The sequence below is a fragment of the Passer domesticus genome, chromosome 10 (assembly GCF_036417665.1).
Source record: "Passer domesticus isolate bPasDom1 chromosome 10, bPasDom1.hap1, whole genome shotgun sequence".
Lineage (NCBI taxonomy): Eukaryota > Metazoa > Chordata > Aves > Passeriformes > Passeridae > Passer > Passer domesticus.
This window is the reverse complement of record NC_087483.1, coordinates 24,793,294-24,805,945: the sequence shown is the minus strand read 5'-3', so window position 1 is coordinate 24,805,945 and position 12,652 is coordinate 24,793,294. Positions and strand designations below refer to the sequence as shown.

At 36.1% G+C, this 12,652-nt stretch overlaps 1 protein-coding gene and 1 long non-coding RNA gene across 19 annotated transcripts in view; one reads left to right on the top strand and one right to left on the bottom strand.

The window, feature by feature from the left end:
• The window catches only part of B3GALT1 (beta-1,3-galactosyltransferase 1), a 180,269-nt gene that overhangs the window by 66,157 nt on the left and 101,460 nt on the right, over positions 1–12,652 (top strand). The gene's annotated exons all lie outside the window — the stretch shown is intronic.
• Positions 1–12,652, bottom strand: part of LOC135308940 (uncharacterized) — a 112,602-nt gene that overhangs the window by 19,714 nt on the left and 80,236 nt on the right. Inside the window, exon 3 of one of the 4 annotated variants that reach the window (XR_010369315.1) lies at positions 4,352–4,488. The exons of 2 other annotated variants lie outside the window; for them this stretch is intronic. This is a non-coding gene — a long non-coding RNA (uncharacterized LOC135308940). Of the gene's footprint in view, positions 1–4,351; positions 4,489–9,985; positions 10,877–12,652 lie in introns of those variants that run through there. One more of the 4 variants, XR_010369316.1, reaches the window with a different exon arrangement.

The following is a 12,652-nucleotide window of genomic DNA, read 5'->3' as shown; positions in this document are numbered from 1 at the left end:
GGGGCAAGAAAAAGTACACAGAGGAGAAATAGTTTGGGGAAAACAGTTGCAACCGACAAAACCAGCAGTGGATAGCAAGGTGAAACTGAGAATCTGAGACATGATGATACACAGCTTTTTGAAGATGCCCTCTGCTTGTGCTTTGTAGCTAAAGATAGAGGCCTGGTCATCTTCCCTGGCCACCCCTTACATGATGGGCATTGTTCCCGTGCAGTTGACTCCTGACTGTTGTCCCACCTTGCTGCCCCTGCAGGACTGAAGGGCTTTTGCAGCTGGACTATAGCATGCATAACTCTCCACAGAAACCTAAGTATCATCATTAAACATCCTAGACAATTACAAGGTACATACATTAAATGAGATATAAATACTCAAGATTTCTGAGATAATTTGCCCATGAAAGATTCTTGAAGAATTTTAAAACTAGAATTTTGACACTTTTTTTTTTTTTTGCAGTACAGATTTGTAACACTGTCACAAAATTTGGGCTTTTCTAGCTTGCCAGACAACAAAGTTGTCTTCTCATAGCAACTACAAGGTTAAGAAAATGTTGGTTCACACCAAAACCTATTAATATTTTTCTCCAAATTACATCACATGTTAGAAATTGGAAACCACCTTTACTGCATCTTCTGACAATATTTTAAAAATACTTACACACCTTCTACCACCAAATAAGAGACTTATATCTGAACAGGTACATTATTAAAAGTAGAAAAGCAGCCCAATCTCTGCTTTACTGCCCAAAATTCCATTTGGTTTCCTCTAGGAGCAACACATCATGCACTATTACCCAAGTGATGTCTCTCCAGATTAGTACAGGGAGCTGTTCTCTCTGTTAAAGAATGCTTTAGGCCACTGAAAAAACGCAAATCATTTAAAGCTCCCTCTGCACAAGCAAAGGGAAAGAAACTGGAAAAGGGCTAAGAAAATCTAATTTGGTGCAGCATTTCTGTTCTTGGTAGGGACTGTTATATCTTCTGGTTTTCAAGAGAAGCTGAAGTAGCAAAACCTCCTGAAGAAGAAGTTTCTAGAGGTGGTGGATTTGCTGCACTGGGCAAGCTGCAACCTTTGTTATTGTAATTGCAGTCACAGAAGTGTTCTGGCTTCCGTTTTACTGAGATTTGTTTTGGTCATTCCACAGCAGTCTATTGCAAATCCATTGGTTGGTGGTGCGTTGGTGCCAAGATTTGATAACTTATTTCAAAACTCTGCCTTATTTAGCTATGTACTAGCAGCAGGACTTGATAACTCTTTTCGAAGCAGCATGGAATAATTCCATCTGGCCCTTAGCATTTCCAAGGCAAGCACACTGCATTAAGCCCAGAAAAGGCTGTAGGTCACCAATGTGCTTCACTTTTGACAAATCTTCATAGGCTGTTTTTCTGAGATTGAATTTGTACTTTTATTTCCTCCTGCGGAAGCCTACTTATTTTTCATTGATTTCCATTAAAGTAAGGAGAGCACTGATCCAGAAACAGTTCATGAATTGCATTATCCAGTTTAATTAGAGGGAACAGAAAGTTCCTCCACAGACAGAATAGTCAGCACTCAGCCTAAAACACAACTTTGGACAGTAATGGCTGCGGCTAGCAATGATCTGAAGTCACAGCTAGTGCCAATTACCCCTTCCACTCATTAAGCAGTACATTAAGAATGATGCTATAGCATGCTCTCTGTTTTAATACTTAGTACTATATAGAAAATATGAATGTTTAAATTTCTCAGTTCAAACCTGTGTTAGAAACAGTCCAATAGTGAGTTCATTTGAATTATGTATTAAATCAAATTCTTGTTTTGCTTTTTCTAGCTCTCTGTAAATTTTTTCTATCAAGCCAATTAAATATTTGTAGTAATAAAAAATGAATACTCTGTATACACTGTTGTTACTTTGCTGCTGCAATAATTTTATGGACAGGATGTGAAATCTTAAAAGTTCACCGATAAAACTGTACTTGGGAGAACATAAAGATATGCATCAGCTGAGATCTGTGCAAGGAAACTTTAGGCAAAAAGAGTACACAGCATCTTTCCATGGTCATGTAAGCTTAAATTCTCTGCTGTAACATGATGATACTCATATATGCAAGAGATTAAATGGCATTGGGTAGAGGCATATGCAGTTCTCAGATTCTGACAATAAATACCTTGTGCCTTATTCTCAGAACAGACTCAAGTTCAGAGAAGAGAAGCTTTAACACAGTCAGAGCATTCCAGGAAATTCCATAGTTCAGTTTCACCATGTTGATATTATATTGTCATAAAATTCAAAAGAAAAATACTAAGAGATTGAAAATACCCTATAAAACTTGTATTTTGGCTTGAAACAGTGGAAAAAATACTGACGGTTTGCTCCTCAACAAGGAGGACTAAAATAAACATAGCTGCTACTGTGGCACATCATCTTACCTAGCCAAAAGTACCTCATTTTGCCAATATAAGTTTGTATTGAGGCCACTTCCAGTTTTAGAATATGCTTGTTTGCCTTGTCTCTTCCACCTGAGAATTGAGCTGGAATATTTTTATAGTATTTAATCACCTTTGATAAACACATCAAAACTACTGAGAGAGCTACATCACACACGGTAAACACAAAAATATACACAGGATTAAGTGGATTCTTCCAACAGGAATTACGACAGCATTTTAAAGCTGAAAACTACTGGTGAAGATACTTTCTATGCCTGCGTAATGGTAGCATCTGAGGCAAAAAAGAAATATGACCATGTAGATTTCCAAATTTTGACTTTTGTTGTGAAAGGTGTGAACTGACCACCTGCATTATGGGCTCCCACACTTATCCCACATAAAGTTCATTTCTGCAGCAGATGCACCGTCAGTGTTCGCATTGTCAAAAATGAAGTTACTTTAGCTGCAATTCAAAGTACACAGATGGATACAAGAGGTCATGGGCAGGATAAAATTAAATAGTTTGTGCGTAGATAGCCTCACATTATCTTAATTGTTAAATAGTAAGCATGTCATTTTAAAACAATATTGGCATGGCTTAAAAGGTTATACTCAAATCCAGCACAATGATCTCCTTTGTTGTGCAAATCTGACCAGAGGAGTTAGTAACACCAGGGGAATAATATCTCTCTGCATGGAGAGAATGCGTGGTTGAAAGGGTGGTGGCACAAACTAACAGTCAGAAAAAAAATTCCATTAAATGCAATGCCGGTGCCTCTGTTCCAGGACAATAAACTGCAGGCAAAACTACTTGTCCCATGTAAATCCACTACATGCAAGGTCCAGGATCAGAAGAGGATCTGGCCAGCAAGTACACAACACACTACCACCAAGGAACATGGAACTGACTAAGTGAATGACACCTAGCATGCAATCTAATCCAATAAAAATGAAGATGGATGGATAAGGAAATTTATCTCAGTACATAGCCTGTGTAGAAATAGTAAAAAACAAAATCACAGGATCATAAGGTATTTATTATAGCACATTAGAAAACCTTTTATGAACAAGAATTTACAGCAGCTCCTCACAGTTTCTTTCTAAAACCCCATAGCTTTGAACCTTTTCAAATACAAATTCCTTGCACACAGAATATACAGTATGTGCTTAGTATTCATGTAGGACTTTGCTGGCTATTTTGGTTAACATTTTTTAAATTTGGATATAAATCTAGCTTTCTATCTTCTCAAAGAGCAAAACATTTATTTATGTGATTTTTCTCCCTATAAATCATATAATATAGACTGAGAATATGCTGGGGGTGGGGGGAGAACTCTTTTTTTCTTTGTGCACTATGATATATCAGTTTCTGTGGCAATAATTTAAACTCCTAAATGTTGTTAATGAAATCCATTATTATTACTGCTCTGGGAAAGAGATATTTAAATACCTAGCTTCTGAAACCTATGGGCAGGGGAAATGTTAAAAATGTGGCACAGAATTCCTTGAAGAAGCTGCATTTTAAAACAATATTGTACATCAATTTTGCATGTTAGATTTTTAAATAAATGCCCACAATATGTAGTTCTTTTCTTAACTCTGATGGGATTCTCATAAATAAAAGGTCTCCAAAATTAGCCAGTCTTTAAAGATGTCCTAGTTAGTCAGTTGACATTTGTACTTCTAGCAGTGGCCATCTAGAGGCAGTGTAAATGTAAACAAAGCAGATATCCAGACCCCTGAGCATGGCTCAGTCACACAGTGCTGCAGGGGACAGGCAGCTGTGCCCAGGGCAGTGATGCTCTGAGGGACTAAGGGGCACCTGAGGTCTGCAACAAGAGCAGCATGGGTACGTGCTCAGGGTTAATCCATCTTCAGAATCAGGAGAAGAAGTTGTTAATAGGGAATCAGACAGACTCTGGATTTTCATTTGCATCCCTCTGCAGCATGTGGTACGAGTCTTTCTCAGTCACTGAGCACTTTTACCAGCTAGAACTCCTTCTATATTTCTGTAGGACATGCTGATGTCACATTATGTCTTTTGCACTTTTCCAATGCTACATAAAAGTTTTCAAGGATCTGTGTGTTTTCAATAAGTATAAAAGTTTGTTAATAACTATCTTTAGTGAGATATATTTGTTTGATGGTGCACAGGAAAAATAAAAAGAAAAAAGACTGACTTTTCCTGGGGATTGTTCTTGACAATGCCATTAGGTAATTTTCTGAAGTTCAGAGAAAATTATTTTCTTTAGCCTGATAGTCCCACAAATTACAAGAATTAGGTATTCTTGTGGAATTCAGCACATAGTTTAATGAAAATCAGATCTATTATCCAACCTAGAAATGTACATATGTTGAAACCTAGTTTTTTTCCTAGCTATTGCATTTTCTTCATCATAATTGGTTCCTTAATTTGAGGCCATAAAGGCTAACTCTGACCCGATACTGGGCATAGATAAGTACCTTCTCTCAAAAGAAATTACATGTTCTGGTATTATGATGGCATTCCTTACGAGAAAAGATAAAATTTCTTTGCAAATGTCTGGTTTATATATATTACAATTTTACGAACTGCTTATATTTCTTTTCCTCCAAAAGATCTCCTCAGCAATGTCTAAATGTATTTCTACGTAATAATAAACTGACATAGTTTTCTACCAGAAAAAAAAAGCATGATGAGGCACACTGATAAGCACAGCTGTATGTTCCTTTCTTACATATGGCCTTTTTGCAAATGTAAAGAATACAAGAATATACTTCTGTATATTCTGTAATATTTAATTCTGTAAAGAATTAAAGAATATAGTTCTGAATTCTCATTAATTTAGCACCTTAAGAAAAGTTAAAAATATCGCATCTGATGTGACATTATGGTTCAAGCATGCAGAGTGTTGTAAGAACCAGCTAGTATATTTTCTTTACAAAAACACTAGAAAATTCATAGGAGAATGTGAGGATACAGAAATAAAATTTTCTACTGATCCAATAAAAGTCCTTTTGTCAGATTCCTCTGTGAATTGCAAATTCAGAGCAGAACTGGCCATTGCAAAATCTCATGTAATTTGATAAAGTCACTGTAACACCAGTAACTGACAACATTCTGAAACACCATCTTGAAAACCTGAAGATCAAAATTTGTATCCCTGAACAGAAGAATGGAAGAGTAGATAGATTTCATATTTCTAGTTGTGTTGTGGCTGCAGGGTTACAACTGGTAGGTCTGGAAACGAACCTGAAAAACTCTTTTTAACCTCCATGATATAGTCACCATTAGAAAGCCCATTTATAATAACTGGCAGCCCAGTAGTCCTCCTACACAGTGTAATTGTTTTCTGAGTGGAAACACACCATCTAATCATCACACATACTCAGAGCTGTACCACAAAACTACCATAACAACACACTGGCTTCTTTATACCAGACTTCCCAATCAGTTGTCTAATGCTTCAGGAAAAACAAAACAGCTGATAAACCAGATTCTGAGTGAGAAAATGCCTGACTGGTTTTAAAATTTGTTCATTGCCAGTTACAAACTCATAGGATCTGATTCAACAGTAATGGATCCTGGGCCTGGAGGGACAGTAAAGAATTAACTCATTTCAATTTAGTCAAGACTGGGGGTATTGTCTTACATTAATTCTACTATACATGTTCCATCATATGCCAAGCATGATGGAAAATAAAGGGAAAATAAGATTAGTTTAAGGTTTTCTAAATATAGAAAAGAAATAAATGATGTTTTATCTAATTGTTGAAGACACTGCTGAAGATAGTGATTAACCACTGCAGGGTGGTGAGAGCAATATAAAGTAGGTTAATCATCTAGAGCTCATGCAAACCCTGTTAGCCTCTAGTCAGACATTTCCCTAAGGTATCAACATAATTTGAATTTCAAAAAAGAGCTTAACAGACTATAGTCCTTTCTTTTTTGTTAAATAGGGATTTGGACCATATAAAATCAACTTTACCTTTGCTAAATTTCTGTGTAATCATCTGATCTGAGCTAGTAGCTTAAAACTGAGTTGTGTGAATATTTCCCATTAACTCCAGAGAAGACAGTAGCAAAGCTCCCACCAAGTTTTTTAGTCCTTAGTCCAAGATCTTGGAAATTCTCATGAAGCTAGATAATCTCTGCTAGATGAGAAAGGTTTTATGCCATACTATGTTACAGGTCTATGCTCTCCATTCCATGGTGACACAAATCTGTATTCCATCAGTGAAGTTAATGTAGCTAACTTATACCACCTGGGCATCTGATGCACACACAAAAATAGCTAAAAGATGGTTCCCCAGTGTAATATTCATAGAAATGAAAAGCAAACATAAGAGGAAAAACCCCATAACTCAAACCATGACTGTATGTATAAAAAAGCAGCACTTGTTTTCATTATCTTTCTTTTCAGTTCTAGATTGTAGAATATCCAAAAACAGCCTCTCATTAATAAAATGTGTTACTGTAGTACTGAGGAGTAGAAATTTAGTGAGAATATATTAAACCTAATTGATTTAGGCAGCCATCAGGGATATTCATAACAAGGAGAAGTAACCTTAAAAATACTGAGCTCTTGCATTGTATTTGTAGGATGCATCATTATTCTCTCTCAACTTCCACTTTCCAAAATTTAAAAATTTAAATTTTGCATTGTTGAGAACATTACAGCCATCATTTAGAAATTAAAAATAGTCAGTGTATTAAAAAAAAACATTTTAGGTATTTGTAAGTCTAGCATGGTTGATTTTACTTGATTTTCATGGCTTCAATAATGACTGGGTTTATAAATTTTTATAGTAGCAAAGGTAAAAAATTTTCATGAGTGACTAAGCTTCTTGAGTCAAGAAAATTCTCATAACTTGTGTTTCTCAAAATCAAACAAAAAATGACAAAAAAACCCTACCCTAATAACAATTCAATAAGTCCCACTATTATACTACTATTGAAAGAAAATTGCTAGGAAAAAAAAAGCTTGCCTATTAAGTTCCTCCATCAAAACAATTAGGTTTGAGTAGGGATTCAGAGGGCTTTTGATCTACTAAGCACTAACTACACTGTCTTCCTAATGCAAGTCATGCATAAACAATTGACTTAGCTATTGAAAGTTCTGAACATGAACCATAAAGGACTGGGCATTTTAACAGTATAAAAAAGATGGTAGATAGGTAATTTTGTATGTATTAAAGGCAGTGTCAGAGATTTATAGTCCTTTTAAAAGGATAGAGGAAAAGTAACATAAAACAATCCCGACAGGAAAACTCCTGAACGGCACAAAGATTAGAATATCACTTATACAAATGACAGTTACTTGCTGTATAGATATTTTTTTTTCCTTTTAATGTTTCTACAAGACTCAGATCAGCATTCAGCTCCTCAGCACATGTTTTGAATTCTGTCTTTCTGGAGAGTCTTACCCTAATTTTTTCACAGGAAATTATTTGATTTTTTTTTCTTCCTTTTAAAGCTGAGCTTCTTTAAATGTTACAGGCTACACTATCTTAAATAAGTCTTGATTTTATACTTGTGATTTGGAGATGATGGGGAGAAATACAGGTGACTAAAAAAGTTTGCACATTTACACATTGACAGATTTGCAAAAAACTTTGTTTCATCCAAATCCTATTTTTCTAAGCTATTCTCTGACTAAACTGACATCTTAGCAAAAATTATCAAACCCATTTCCCTCTGAGCTTCATTTCCAGTTTAAAAGCTCAGTCATCCATAAGGCACTTTGGACTTTAAAGATGGTGAATCAGACACATGGCCATGGCATGAGGAACCTTGGAATTCATAATATTCTGTATATCAGATATTTGCCCCATTTTCTAGAACAATGCCAGACCTAGACAGACAGTGTTGATTGACCCTGCTTTTTTATTGTAGCTTAAGAGATATACCTCCATAGTTGACTCTTTTCACATCTGTAATTTAAAAAAGATAAATTCTTTTCCCTTTGTAAGAGGAAATATAATTGCCATATAATCTCAAGAGCCCAAAATTACTTCTTCAATCTGATTTTGTGCTTCCTTCAAATTACACGTTTTTAAAGAAGGAAAGGAAGAGGAAAATCAAACAAGCTAATTTGGATTTTATAAATAAACCCACAAACCCCAGATTCTCAGTACACAGTTGAAAATTAATTGCTTATACAATACTTCTAAAAGTAATATGAGAAGCATGCATTTCTCTCTAGAAATGGAATCATCTGGGACCTGATATAAATTTTGGAAGAATGATATATTACACTAGATTTATTTATGTACTGTCATTGAAAATCTTCACGTTGAATTGTTTTGTCTTGATTTACTTCATGTTGGAATTTCTTAATGAAATTCCAATCATGAAGTAAATCAAGACAAAACTATGACCAGAAACTAGGTATAATTAATCTTCTTTTGACTGTTTAGGTACTTATATACACTGCAGCACCCCCATTCTTCCTCATAAGAGCTGGGAATCACAGACTCTAGAATGTATTTCTTGTCATTGCACAAATTTTGGAACTCATGGTCTCCACTTCACAGATGAGGGAGAAAAGCCTAGAAGCCATGAAATTAATCTGAATTTCCCTGAGTCCTACTCACTAGGCTAACTCTGTTATATTCCAACCCTAATGTTTAACCATGTCTTTGTCACCTTGAGACAGAAAACGCAGTTTGATCTACTTTTTCAGTGCTATTAGGGGACATGAAAACATTATGTTTATGATTACCAGTTACCTTCCAAATAAGGTGGAACTTTTAAAATTCTAGTGTGTCCTGAAGGGGTGTGTTTTTTAAAACAGTTCTGTTAAAAGACAAATAATTGATCTGATAGTTCCCTGCATCAATAGTGATCATGAAGAGCTTCTAGAGACAAGAATCTCTTAATTAAGTTAAACTTCTTGGCAATATTTTTTTGGCCTTCCAAAAACCAAAGACCACAGAACAGGGTTTGGTGGTCTCTGAACTCTTCCTGAAGGTTTGGTCTGAGCTTTTAACTCTTCTGTCCATTGCAATTATTTGCTCTGTCCTGCACCATTATAAAATAATTATAGTTTGCTACTCACAACAGTAAAGATCAGTAGCATTTAGGCCAGTGCCTCTGCCAAGAGGAGGAGTGGAGGCAAGAGAAGAGCGGAAGGAAAAAGTGTGAGATTATTCATGTGCTGCAGTTCTGACTCAAAACAAATCACACATGACAAAGGGAAAGTGTCTGATTCAGTTCTATGGGCCCTTCCTCTTTGATAATTTGGCAGCAAACAACTTTGTGATCCTGATAAACTTGCTTTCAAATTCCTGCCTTGGCTGTGCTACTCACAGAAGGAGCAAGCAGAGAGGAGAAACAAAGCACTGCCTTTCCTGTCTTCACACTCTCCAAACTCTCTCTGCACCTCCAGTGCCTCTCTGGTAACATTCACAATGGCACTCCTCTGCTAATCTCTTCCTGTGTAACACACTTCAGAACATGATTTCTCACATATAACCAGGGAGAGGAGATACTTTGCATAAGAAGAAGGAAATCAGAGAGAGAGGTATCTTGAAAGTAAGTTTAGGACGTAATGTGGAAGTTTGGATGCCGCATCATGTAAGACATAAGAGGACGAAAGGAACCAGGAAAGAGAGAGACAGGCTCATCTTGCCATTGCAAAGTTCATCCAGCTCAAAAGCATATACCAGCAGCAACTGCAGATACATTTAACTTCTCACCCTACCAATCCTCCTTTTACATACTTGTTTATACATAGCCCCCTCAGCCTTCAGCAGCACAGCTGTCTGAGATTTGTAATGTGATGTTTCATGGATGCATGAATATTTGAGCTGTAATTATTTTATCCAAACAGGTTTGTTCTACTTTAATCACAGTATAACTAGATTTCAAAATATGTGCCTTTAGAAATCACTGAGGGGGAAAATAGGTATCAAAATCTTATTAATTGTATACACAATAAAAAACCCAGCTGTATAGAGTAGCACATGAGGGTCAGGAAAAAAGGGGAAAAAATCATACAAATATTTAAAGCACAGAGATAAACTATTTCAAATCCTACCAGCAAACAAATTAGTAATAGATACTGGTAGTCTCAAATACTTGGTAATAATTAATATAATAAAATAAATTGCAAAATAAAAATTCATCAAGAAGAGCATTTTCTAAACAAGTAAGTCAGCATAATGAGCTAAAAATTAAGGAATAAGACCCTCTAAATTTAACAGTAATTTTTAATCTGAGGCTGAAACACCCAATAATATAACTGAGATGGTTTTGCAGTAAGCAATTGATCTGCTGTATATTTGAAAAACTTCCAGGGCAAAAGGAAGTATAGCCTTTTGCATTACACTGTAATGAGCAGATTAATTAAAGTAAGAGCTGTATTAAAGCCCATGTATGACAAGGAATGCCCCATCTCTGGCAGCCAGCTGGTATCCTCAGTTTTCATATCAAGGTGCAGTATTTCTGGAGCACTGATTTTTCATCAGGATGGAATCCATAATGCTACAAAAGTGAAGTGGCACAGAATCAGCCCTCTTCTTTTATACAAAGGATTATAAAAGGAATTTAAAAACACAGACATTTTAAGCAGATTTAATTGTTCAGTTGAGATAAAATATATTAAAAGTACTAAAAATAGCAACTACTTTTTTTTCAACTGACAAAGCATCAGATGTTATTTGTTCTTCCACCCAGCAAACAGAAACCAGTTGTTTGGATGTCAGCTGTTGAAAAAATCATTGTGTGAAAGTTAAAATGCTCACTGGAAAAGCACAGTTGAATTAAGCATAGTCTGCACAGATCAGTCAGAGAAGGTCATGCTTTACTGACACAGGAGTACTGTGAAGACGTTACTGCCATGACTGATGAAAGGAATTCAGTAGATTTATGATACCCTCATTTGACAATGCCCTTCCCTCAGAAATTAATGACTACAGGACAGTGCTAGGACATCAGGAGTAAATGAAACTGTTAGTTAAAAATAAGAGCTGGAAAAAATACATTTGAAAGCTTATTTTAATGTTTTCAGGGGGAGTTATGCAGGTCTAAAACTTCTAGTACACCCATATTATTTGCTTTGGGACAAGGATGCTGACTCCTTTTAAAGGGCAACTAAATTACAAGGAGATTACATTACCCAAAGGAATCAGTAGATGACCAAGTTGACTCTGTTATTTAAAATGCTTAATACAGACCAGCAGGACAACCACTTACCATGGGAAAAAAATGTGTTGAACCATGGTGAAACACAAGATCTTTACTGAGTCTTTGGAAAAACTCAAACATAAATTAACTGATGTATACCTACATTCAGCAGATATTGTACCTACATTCAGCAGCTTTTTAAATGCCTGCCTGGGAGATACAGATGTGTAAAACTTTTTTCATAAATTCTATCAGTGCCTCTACTGGGAAAAAAACCTTCTTATATAAATATTAAGCTACCCAATACAACAAGAGCAGATCTAGTACAGGATCTTAAGAATTTCTGATAGCACACAGAAGGTGTCATCTTCTATGAAATGCAGCAAGTTTTCAGAGTAATTGCTGAAGAACTCTATCAGATGTACATTACAAGTTCTTTGTTCCCTCTAATTGAAACTTGTGTTAAGTTACATTCAAAAAATGCTGATTTTTCTCCTAGATGAGAATTGGTATGAAGTAATCAGAATAAAACCAAGACTGTGAAAGTCCAACTGGGCCAGAGAACCAGAAATTAAGTGCGAGAGATAAGTTTGAAACTAGGATAAGGGATAACTAAAGGCTGGATAAAACATACATATCCATAACAATGGGACATTATTACTCTTAGAATCATTTAAAGTTCCGTTTGGTTTTTTGCTCTGAACTTTTCCTTCCCTTGATCTGGTCTGAAGGGATTTTATTGTTCATACCTTTAAGATAAGTGTTTTCTGCAAGGGAGACAGTCTGCTTTATCCAGTTCATATGTTAAAAGACACCATAGTTGTTGGCACTTTCAGCCCCAGTGTAGGTTCTGTACATGCACAGGGATCCTTCCCCAGTGAACTCAGGACTCCAGACCCCAACATGATTTCCTCTGCTTCACAGCACGTCATGTACAAACACTAGCCAGTAGCCTGAACCCCCTACATCTCTGAAAACTGAGATTTCCAGATGGCAAGCTGATCTGACTTGGTTACTGAAACAGTGCTGTAGATACCAAAGGAACTAGAGCAGATGGAGTGACACCCTTAGCTGATTATTTCTGAGCAATGGGAAAGGTAGCTCAGGTATGGATGAGCACTGCAGCTCATTATC